The following is a 12536-nucleotide window of genomic DNA, read 5'->3' as shown; positions in this document are numbered from 1 at the left end:
AATACTTAGGTATAAATCTAACAAAATATGTACAAGAGCTATATTAGAAAAATTACAAAACTCTGATGAACAAAATCAAGGAATACCCAAATGAATGGAAAGATATTCCACGTTTATGGATAGTTAGGCTCAACATTGTCAAGATGTTAATTCTTCCCAACTCTAATTACAGATTCTACATAATCTCAATCAAAATATCAGCAAACTATTTTGTGGATATTGAAAAACTGATTCTAAAGTTTATACTGAGAGGCAAAAGACCCAGAATAGACAGCTTAATTTTGAAGAACTAACATTATCCAACTTCAAGACTTACTATAAATCTAGTATTTGCCATTGGCAAAAGAAAAGACAAATAAATCAGGGGAACAGAATAGAGAGTCCAGAAACATACTCACATAAGTATATGATCTTTATCAAAGAAGTAGAAACAATACAAAAGAGAAACAATAGTCTTTTCAACAAATGGTGATGGAGCAACTGGATATTCACCTTAAAAAAAAAGAAGAAGACTAATCTAGACACTGACTTTACACCCTTCACCAAAACTAGCTTAAAATAGATCATAGATTTAAATGTAAAACACAAAACTATAAAAGTCCTAGGCAAAACATGGGAGAAAATCTAGACAAATGAGTATGGTGATGACTTTTTAGATATAGTACCAAGGGCACAATCCATGAAAGAAATAAGTTGGATTCCATTAAAATTAAAAACTGCTCTATGAAAGACAGTGCCCCAGAGAATGAGAAGACAAGTCACATGCTGGGAGAAAATATTTATAAAACACACATCTGATAAAAGATTTTTCAAAAATACAAAGAACTCTTAAAATTCAACAATAAGAACACAAACAACCTGATTTTAAAATGGGCCAAATACCTTAAAAAAATGAACCAATGGGGCAGCCCAGGTGGCTCAACAATTTAGTGCAGCCTTCAGCCCAGGGCCTGATCCTGGAGACCCAGGTTAGAGTCCCACGTCAGGCTCCAGGCATGGACCCTGCTTCTCCCTCTGCCTGTGTCTCTGCCTCTCTTTCTCTCTCTGTATCTCTCATGACTAAATAAATAAAATCTTAAAAAAAAAGAACCAATGAATATATAGATATGGAAAATGAGCATATGGAAAAATGTTCAACATCATGTCATTAGGGAAGAGAAAATTAAAACAATAAAATATTTCTATACACCTATGAGAGTGGCCAAAATCTAGAACACTGACAACACCAAATGCTGGTGAGGATGTTGGAGCAAAAGGAAGTTTCATTCATTTCTGGTAGGAGTGCAAAATGGTACAGTCACTTTGGAAGACAATTTGATGGTTTCTCACAAAACTAAACATGTTCTTACTATAACATCCAGCAATCATACTCGTTGGTATTTGGCCAAAGGAGTTGAAAACTATGTCCACACAAAAATCTGCACATGGATGTATATAGCAGCTTTATTCATAATTGCCCAAATTTGGAAGTAACCAAGATATTCTTCAGTAGGTGAATGGATAAATAAACTGTGGCGCATCCAGACAATGAAATATTTTCTAGAACTAAAATTAAATAAGCTATTAAGCCATAAGAAGAAGTGAAAGAAATGTAAATGCATATTGCTAGGTGAAAGAAGCCAATCTGAAAATATTACATACTGTATGTTTAACTTTATGACATTCTGAAAATTGCAAAACTGTGAAAATAGGAAAAAGACCAGTGGTCAGAGGGGAAAGGAAGATTAAGTGAAAAACAAAGGATTTTTAGGGCAGTGAAACTATTCTCTATGATAATGTAATGGTGGATACACGTCATTACACAATTCCCCAAACTCAGAATATGCAACACCAAAAGTGAACCCTAGTATGAGCTATGGAGTTTTGGTGACTATGATGTGTCAATGTAAGTTCATCTATTGTGATAAATCCACCTCCCTGGTGTGGGATGTTGATAATGGGGAAGTTATGTATGTGTGGAGGCAGGGGTATATGGAAAATATCTGTATTTTTCTCTTGATTTTGCTGTGACCCTAAAACTACTCTAAAAACTAAAATCTAAAAAAAAAAAATTATCTCAATGCCTAAAAACAAGATTAGAAATTCCAAATTGTTACAGGTAAAATAGAACAAATAAAATTTGATCAACCAGTCAAAAATCAAGAAAAGGACTAAAGGAACAATATAAATACAGTAATTATAGGGCTATAAAATAAGATAGTAATCAAATCAAATAAAAAAGATAGTAATCAATATAAATGCTAAAGGGTTAACTTCACCTTTTAAGAGTAAACAATTCTTTCCGATTAAGTAAAAAAAATAAAAAAAAAAGTAAAATCCAGCTCTATGCTGTTCAAAAACAAAAGCACTAAACCAAGAAGAGCCATAACACAGGAATAAGTGCTATGGCTGGTAAGATATGCCAGGTAAATAGGAACAAAAAGAAAAAAACAAAGCAACATCCATACCAGACAAATTAGAAAGCATGAAACGGTGTTTTACTCAGGTCTAACCAGGGAAACAGAAACCACTTTAAGGATCTTCAATAGCAGGAATGTGGGGCAGAGAACTATTTTTTTAGAAGATTTTTATTTATTTACTCATGAGAGACACAGAGAGAGAGAGGCGGAGTCATAGGCAGAGGGAGAAGCAGGCTCCCTGTGGGGAGCTCAATGCAGGACTTGATCCCAGGACCCCGGGATCACAGCCTGAGCCAAAGACAGATGCACAACCACTGAGCCACCCGCATACCCCTACAGGTGTTATTTTAGGTGTGGAGGTGCTGAGATATCAGTAAAGGGAGAGTGTGGTTATACCAGGAGAGAGTCAATGTCTCTAGTACCTGGGGGTGCCAGCATCACTGTCTGGCAGAGGGTAGATTCACAAGGAAGTGCAGTTGAGACAGGAGTCAGAAAGGAAGGGGTGATAAGTACCCTAGCTTTTCTGTTTCTCCAGTTTTATCCCCCTCCAGGGCTTCTCACTGGCCAAACCCATCTGAAAACGAGCCAACAAAGGAGCCTGGGAACCACAGCCTCAACATGTCAGCCCCTCCCCGCCCCCCCCAATGCATCAGACAGTGAGGGGCAGAGGTGGGGCAAAGAATAGGAATGGATACAAAAGTCTGAGGACCAACAAAGAATTTGAAAGAAATGCTTTTAATATAGATAAGAGAGAGGTATAATCCACCAAGATCATATACGAAGCATGCATCTCTATGCCCTGAACAATACTGCTTTTTTAAAAAACATAAAGCAAAAACCTCCATGGATGAGACAAATGGAAAGGAACTTCTGGGAACAGAAATCTTTAATGTAAACTTCTAACGTAAACCCCTCTTCCATCCTCTACCCTCTTTGAGGGGAAGGCAAAGAACTGCTGAACTTCACATTGAGTCAGCAAGGTAGAGTAGTAGAGAGTCATGTAGCAAAGCCATAGGACTGAGAGAATGAAGAATGTATATGAAAGAGAGGGTCCAAGGAATTAAAAAGAATCCTACAGAGATTTAGGCTTCCTTAAACACCACAGAAGGAAATACTCAAGACTGTGTAAGTTGCATTGTGTGTGTGTGTGTCTGTGTGTGTCTTGTGCACCTGGACCCAGACATCTCAAGAGGAGGTGCTGGCCTGCTGGTGACCTGGAAATGCCATGAAGCTGATTCTGCACGTGTAAGAAAAATTACATAAACTTTAATTAGCTGGAACTACCAGGGCAAGAAAAGGAACCAAATACAAAAGCCACAGAACCCAGTCAGGTCTCCCTCCATCAGCTCTGCAGACTCTCTCCAGGATCCATTTGACAAAAACCTATCACAGAGGCAGCTGGCAGGAAAGCAATGTGATTTGAATAATCCCAGTCTTCTTACATTATAAGAAGCAAGGGCATAGACAGGTACGTAAAGTTGGAAAGAGTTTTCCCATGTGAATATAGTCACACTAACTAGAGCCCTAGTCATGTACAGAGTAAAGATACTTTATTTCCAATATCATTAAAGACATTTTCCTTTTAAAGATAACTGTCTTAGCTATAATTTACACTTACTGGAATTGGCCAAATTATCACTTTTTTTTCAGGGTAAGTCACCTTTCATATGGTTTCTGAAAATTGTCCATACCACCTCTAAACCTTTAAAAGTATATATTTATTTGTTTACCTAATAAAATATGTACAAAATTTACTAATGTGACACGATGATATATAAGGATTAACAATGGAGTCTTTTGTGACAATTTTATTTGGAGACAAACAGTGAAAAGAATTACATAAAATAAACAGTATGTTAGACAACAATAAGTGCTATGAGGAAAAAAATAAAGGCAGATAAGGAGATATGAACTACTAGGGGTGACATTTTAGATGTGTTACAAGGGAGATCTCACTGACAAGGTGAGCAGAGATCTGAATAAAGTGAGGACAGTAGCCATAAAGATACCTGGGGAAAGAGAACATTCCAAAGACAATGATATGTGCAAAGGCCCCGGGGTGGAGCATACCTAACTGCAGACTCAAAGCCATGACTTCTTGGATTCATCATGATACTGCTTTTACCCCTAAAGATGTTAGCTTTGGGAGGATGTTACATCCAATACACACAAATGCATACACATCAAATTTGTTTGATTTTACATGCTATTATATGAGTATACTTTTTGGCATTTTGGCAGTTCTAGCAACATAGGTGTTACTATATATATATTTTTTAATGTAATGTTAGAGTTAAAAACAAAACCAATGAATACAACACAGTTTGAATTATAACTGTATTTTAATTTTACTGCTAGGAATTTATCTTTAAGCCAATAAAGATTGTAATTTTCATTTTCAAAAGACATGTTAATTATTCCAAACAGACATTTTAAAGGAAGTTGATTGTGTTTATACTTTCTGTCAATGTAAGTTTAATATTTTCAATTAAATATTTTAATTGGTTGTTCATAAGGTAACTTTTCAAAAGACACAATCATTTTCAAGAACTGGAGACGTCCAAACACCATCTTAAAATTCAATTAGTTTATAATGCATTTGAATAAATTATAGCTTTAAGGACAGCTCTTTTAGAAGGCTGAACAAGATAGCTTAAACAATTAAAATTCTGTTACCTATATAGCTAGTGTGAATGCAAAATTTATTTAACTTATTATTATTATGAAATATTTAATACATGCTAACAAGTAAATAATATAAAGGTATAAGGTATAAAAATAGTTGTAAAATACTCATAAACCTTCCACAAAAGTTAACAGAACATTAGCAATATTTTTGAAGCCTGCCCCAACCTGATATGTTATACCATCTTCCTCTCTATGCCTGTTCCCCTCCCTCTCTTCCATTATCTCTCAGGAGTGACTAGTCTTCCAAAATTTGTATGCATCACTTTCTTGTTTGAATTCAAACAAACTCGTCAAAGTGTATGAATCGGGATTCATACACTTGTTTGAATTCAAACTTGTCAAAGTGTATGAATCCCTAGACAATATATTTTATATGCCTCTGAGCTTATAACAAATGGTATGATGCTGTGTTTTTACTGTAACTTTCTTTTTTCATTTAACACTGTGATAAGACTTGTTGATATTGAGATATATAAGCTGCCCTGAACTCATTTTCATTGCTACCCAGGATTCTATGGTATGAATATATCACAATTCATTCATTTTCCTATCAATGAGCCTTTGCTTGTTTTAAAAACTTTGCTATTATAGGCATTGCTGCTATGAATACTCAAACACATTTAGGTATTTCAAGTGTATACCTAAGTTGTAGATTATACACACCTTCAATTTTAAAAATGAATGACAAATTCTTTTACAAAACATATGCATAAATTGATACTCTCACCAGCAATGAAAGCCCTGTGATTTCTGCAGCTTACTGCCTGAAGAGTGTTTCTGATTCATAGAGCAGAGAAACAGAGCCAAGGAAGAAACAGGCAGACTTCCTGATTTGAAGAGACAATGTTAAGAGTCTGGGGAGACCAAGGTGGCTAGTGCCTATAGAATGGCTTAATAAAGGAAAGCTAAGTACTCACAAAAAAAAAAAAAAAAAAAGAATGGCTCAATAGAGAGAAGAGAGCAGGTCAGAGATACAACTATGGGAATCTGCTGAGGTCCTCCCTCAAGCATTCAGCTTAGTACTAGTCAGTGCATGTGTGCAAAGAAACTACCTAAGGTTGAGGAAAGAATCACCTGGAAGTAGTAGAGGTAACAGAGCTCTGATTCATAGAAGACTGGAAATGATGCCTGTTCCCACTGGCCAAACTGGAAAACCTCCTGATTCAAAAGGCATTAGGCAGACTGCTTAGAAGGCTTTGCCTCTGTAGTGGGGAATAATTAGCCATAGACTGAGCACTGCTTCAGTTCCTCCTAACAAATCATAAAGATGTGACAATCAAATTCCCTCTAAATAATTGCATCCCAGAACAAAGTTCAAGATCTTTTAGAATACAAAAATATCCAGCACTCAAAAAATGTAAAATTTATAGTGTCTGATATCTAATAAATTTGCCATGCATGCAAAGAGAAGCAAAGTAAGTACAACCTGTAATGTGAAAAAAAACTCAACTAAAACTGACCCAGAACTAACATGGACATTAAAATTAGCAAAGACATTAAAACATTTATTATACTGTATTTCATGTGCTCAAAAAGTAACACAGACACAGAAGACATAAAGAAGATCCAAATCAAAGATCCAAAGGTGAGAACTACAATGTATAAGCTAAAAGATACACTAGATGGCATTAACTACAGGTTAGAGATTGTGGGGGAAAGATTAGTGAACATGAAGACATAAAAAAGAGAAACTATCCAAAACAAAACAAAGTAAAAAAGAAAGATTGAAAAATGAACAAAGCCCCAGTGAGCCATGGGATAATTTCAGTCAGCCTAAGTTTAATTGTAGGGCAATAGGGATGGGTAGAAAAAAATATTTGAGGGATGCCTGAGTGGCTCAGTTAAAGCAACTCACTCTTAGTTTCAGCTCAGGTCATGATCTTGGGGTCATGAGACCAAACCCCAAGTGGGGCACCCAGGTGCCCCATAAATAAAATCTTTAAAATTTTTTGAAAAGAATAATGGTTGAAAATTTTACAAACGTGACATAAATTCTAAACTCATTAATCCAAGAAGCTCAATGAAACCTACATCATAGTCAACTTCTCAAACACTGATAAATAGAAAAATATTAAAACTAATCAGAGGGAAATTACGTGTGATATACAGAGGCACAAAGGTCAGGATGACAACATATTTCTCCTTGGAAACAATGTAGGTATTATGACAGTGAAGCAACATCTGTAAAGTAGTAAAAGAAAACAATGGCAACTTAGAGTTCTAATCCAGTGAAAAAACATTTCAAAACAGAAGTCAAAATAAGAACTTTCTCAGGGTTGCAGTAACTAAAGAATACATTAGCAGCAGACACTAAATATGCTAAAGGAAGTCATTCTAGCGAGGAGAAAATGATACCATTTGGAAATATAGATCTATATACAAAGGAATCTATACAAAGGAATGAAAACACTATAAACTATGACTACATGGGTAAACAGGTGTTTTTCTTTGTTTAAAAGATAATTGGGAGGCGCCTGGGTGGCTCAGTGGTTGAGTGTCTGGCTTTGGCTCAGGTGATCCTGGAATCCTGGGATCAGGTTCCACATCAGGCTCCCTGCGGGGAGCCTGCTTCTCCCTCTGCCTGTATCTCTGCCTTTCTCTCTCTGTGTTTCTCATGAATAGATAAATAAAGCCTTAAAAAAAAAAAAAGAAAGACAGTTGGTTGTTTATTTCTTTCTTTTTTTTTAAAGTAGCCTCCATGCCCAATGTGGGTCCTGAACTCATGACCCTGAGATCAAGAGTTGCATCCCCCTACTGACTAAGCCAGTCAAGTGTCTCAATAATTGATTATTTAAAGTAAAAATGGTAACAATGTACTGCAATGTTTATAACATATGTAAAAGTAAAATATATTACAACAATAACACAAAAACTACAGGGAGATATTAGCTTAAGTGTCCTTAACTGTAAGTCAATTGGTACATTATCACTTGAAAATAGACTGCATAAGTAAAAATGTATTTTTTAAAATCAATAAGCTGGCAAAGGGATAAAAATGGAATCATATTAGATTGGATTCTACCTACCCTTATATCTTTATTCTCTGCTTTAATTTTACTCTGAAACTTGGGGATAATGTATCAATCTAAATTTAAGATAAACTTTAAGTAACTATAAGTATAAAAATTGTATAGGAAACTTAGAAATAGGTAATAACTATAAAAACATCTGACCAAGATAAAGAAGAGAAATGAAAATCTTTGATTTAATGACAAAAAACATAATCTAAATATATGACTAATATACCTGCATATGTGAGAGGATTTATTTACCATTCAGGAAGTGGGTTGAAATTCCGCTCACATATTCAAAAGTATTGTTATATAGTCACTTTGTTGTCTATGTAGCAATGTGATTTTGAGTTGAATCATGAATGCCAGAACTGTAATTGTACCCTGTTTAGTAACTGTGGACTGAAAGGAAGTGCATAAGCAATACCACAGTTGACAAATAATGTAAATTCTCTTGTAGCTCATCACAAAACTGCTGTTCTCAGAGTTAAAAATCTTTAAAGTCCCTGGAAAGCCACACTTTGCATTCAATGTAGAAAAATATTTGTCTTTAGCACACATACCTACATACGTGTTTAATGCAACACTAGATATGGCATAAAAAGAAAATTCACAATAACCATTTTTAAAAAGAGTTTTGATTTTGGAACAATTCAGAATTAGTGATTAATGAAGTTAATTAACAACATGGTATATATTCATAAACTACTTTCAATTACACTAAAAATAATCATCTTTCTTAAATCACAGAGATAGCCATAGGAATACATAGTAGAAATGAGATATATTTTTCACTATTACAACAAAATTGTAAAATACCTAGGAATAAATAAAATGAAAACACAAAAAAATGTACTTGAAGAAAGCAATAAAATGCTAATGAAGGACATCAAAGAAGACCTGAACTAATGTTCTAGGATGCCAAGACTATATTTTAAAGATGGCAATTCTCCACAAATAATCAGTGCAGCCTCCAACTAAAATTCTAACAGAATTTTTTTGAATTAATGGACTTCATTTTTTAGAGAAATTTATGACTACAGAAAAATCGAGTAGAAAGTAGAGGGTTCTCATATATTCCTTTCTCCTGCCCTCCATTTCCTAGTATTACCATCTTTCATGGATATGGTATACTTATTACAAATGATGAACCAATATTGATACATCATTATTAACTGAAGTCCATGGTTTACATTGACTTTTTATGTTGTACAGTTTATTTTTGTTTTGGTATTCATGAATTCATAATATCATAATGTATAATGTCCATCAGTACATTATCACATAGAATAGTTTCACTACCCTAAAAATCCCCTGTGCCCCACAGGAATTTTTAAAACAGGAACCCAATGACCTGATTCTAAAATCATCTGAAAGAAAAAAAAATGCATGAAAACCAATAAGGATTTTTTGACAAACAAGAACAAAAAGAGATGTTGTCTTATCAAATATTAAAACATAATAAAAAGTCATAGAAGTTGAAATAGAGGTGTATAAATGCAAAAATATGTATGTAGATTAATGGGACACAAGATAAATCCCAAAATTAAGCATATATTTATGGAAATATAGATAGCTATTTCAAATTAGTGATTAAAAGCATTTAATAAAAATACAAAATTAGTTCTTATATCATACCCAATAATACCCACATTTAAAAGCCCAAACATAACAATATTATAAATAAAAATATAGAATATAAGACAATATCTTAATAACTTTGTAGGTAAGAAAATCCATTAGCTCACTCAGGGATTGATTGAAAATTGGGAGAGGATTGAATAATAATTTTTATTGTAAATCTCTGTATCACTTTCAGAATTAAATAGTACATAGAAAAAGAAAAAACAATGAGGTTTCTTTTGTGACTATCTTTTCTGATCAGGAAAAAAATGTACTTACACAACTTTTCCAAACAATGGTGGTGTCATAAAAATCTTTAATTTGTGCATACTGTAAAAGAAAATTGTCAGTTCATATTTAAAATTAAGTTCATATTCCTAACAAGGAGCCATATAAAACACTAAAATATAATCTTATGGAAAACAGGATTAAGAAGGTGTTTTCAAAAGTCTTGCCTTGGCAATTACTCACTAGAAATAATTTCCTTGATTCTTATTTTTTTGCAAATGTATTCTCAACTCAAAAAAAGTGGTGTCTTTTCATGGTTTCATCATGGAGCAAAAAGCCCAGTCACTGATTGACCTGTGGACCCTGGTTCTTCTCATCACAGCACAGGATCACGCTGACCATAAAACTTATTGCTCAAACCAGGACTTTTTTTGACAGTGAAAGGGAGCCCTTCAATAATTACACCCAGGCAGCAAGCATCAACTCGCACTCTCCTGGGAACACGAAGATGAATGACCAACTATGGGGACAGCTTGTGACGTTCTGTCCCTTTCCTACCTCTTTATACTTGTTCTCCACCAGTGCTTCCTCGGGTGATAGGAATTCCACACTACTAGTTTCTAAATTATGCCATTATTCCACACCTTCAATGTGTTGTATATTCAAAGCCCTCTGAAGAATTCAGTAATTACTATTGAGTAATTCAGAAACTCCTACTGTGCTTTTAAATGCATGCTCAGATGGTTAACTCTTCCAAAGGACCTCCAGGATCATCCTCTTCCTGTATCAAGAGCCAGTCACTGAGCATCTACACTGTGCTCTACTTTGCAGGGCTACTCAAGGTAGACATCACATTTGTGTTCTGGAAGCTTAGAATCTGGGATAACTCTGGACCTTGAAATGCTTCTACTACTATGATTGTTTCACTGTATAACATCTACCTTGCCATGCTTTATAGAACTACCAAGGTTTGGGGAGCCTGGGTGGCTCAGCTGGTTAAGTGCTCCACATTCAGTTTAGAGTCTGCTTGGGATTCTCTCTCTCTCCCTCTACCCTTCCCTGCCTCCATTTGTGTGTGCATGCTCTGTTTCTCTCTCTCTCAAATAAATTTTTAAAAACTTAAAAAAAAAAAAAAGAACCATCAAGGTTCTGTAAAGACAAATATTTCAACAGACTTCTGTGTCTGGCAACATCCTGACCCTCCTTTGGAAAAATTAGCCTTCCCTCACCGCATATGGTCTCGGTAAGGATGTTAATTAACTACTGCTGGGACTCCTGGGTGGCTCTGAGGTTCAGTGTCTGCCTTTGGCTCAGGTCGTGATCCCAGAATCCTGGGATCGAGTCCCACACTGGGATCCCTGCAGTGTGGGCTCCCCCACACTGGGCTCCCCAGGCTCCCTGGAGAGCCTGCTGCTTCTCCTCTGCCTATGTCTCTGCCTCTCTGTCTGTCTCTCATGAATAAATAAATAAAATCTAAAAAAAAAAAATAATTAACTACTGCTATATAACAAACCATGCCCAAACCTAGAGATTTAAAACGTGCACTGATTTGGTTGATGGTTCTGCAAGTTAGGGGGTAAGTTCTGTGGATATGGGCTTGCCAGGCTGATGCTGGAGGCTTACCTATGCACCTATAGTCAGTCGGAGGGGTCACTGGAGGCTCGCTCTTTGTGGTGGTTTTAGGATGTGTCCAAACATTCTTTCATGTTCTCCCTTTCAAAAGGTGAAACCTAATTCTCCTTCCCTTGAATATGGGCCAAACATATTGACTCATTGCTAACAAGCAGAATGTGGCAGAGCAGCGAAGGTAGGAGACTTCTGAGGCTAGGGCCTCAAAGGCACTGCCACTTCCAGCTTGCCCTCCTCAATTGCTTGCTTTGAGGTGCGGAGGAGCAGGGGGGATCCATTTTGTTGCCTCTGGAGAGAGGCCCTGCTGGGGAGGTAACTGACGCCTCCAGCCAATAAGCAATACCAAGTCACCAGCCATGAGGAGGGAGTCACCTTGGAAGTGAATCTTCCAGCCTCAGAAGATTACTGGCTTAGCCTACACCTTATCTGAAACCTCAAGCCAGGACCTCCCATCTAAGCTGCAACTGGATTCCTGACTTCAGAATCAACAGCCATTGTTGTTTTAAGCCGCTAGTTTGGGAAATAATCTGATTCATGGTAGTAGACAGTAGATACACTGGCTAAGATGACCTCAGCTGGGACAACTCGCTTCCACTCCATACCTCTCATCCTCCATCATGCTAGCCAGGCTTCCAAGAAAGGAAGCAGAAGCTCCTGAGACCATTGAGCCCAGCTTCAGAAATGGCCTGCCACCTACTCTTGCCTAAAGCAGGTCTACTGGGCCAGCTCAGGTTCAAGGGTGGAGACATAAATACCTGCCCCTGGATGGAACATCCTGCAAAGTCACATTAGTCAAAGGGGTAGGGAAACATTTGGCTGGCTCAGTCTGTAGAGCATGGGCTCTTGATCTTGCAATCATGAGTTCAAGTCCCATATTGGGCACAGAGCCTACTTAAGAAGGAGGGGACATGGATAACAAGAGGGAGATAATTAATAGGAGTGGGTTAACCAAGGCCAC

This window comes from Vulpes lagopus, chromosome 4, assembly GCF_018345385.1.
Source record: "Vulpes lagopus strain Blue_001 chromosome 4, ASM1834538v1, whole genome shotgun sequence".
Lineage (NCBI taxonomy): Eukaryota > Metazoa > Chordata > Mammalia > Carnivora > Canidae > Vulpes > Vulpes lagopus.
The sequence above is the reverse complement of the archived record's forward strand: the minus strand, read 5'-3'. Positions refer to the sequence as shown.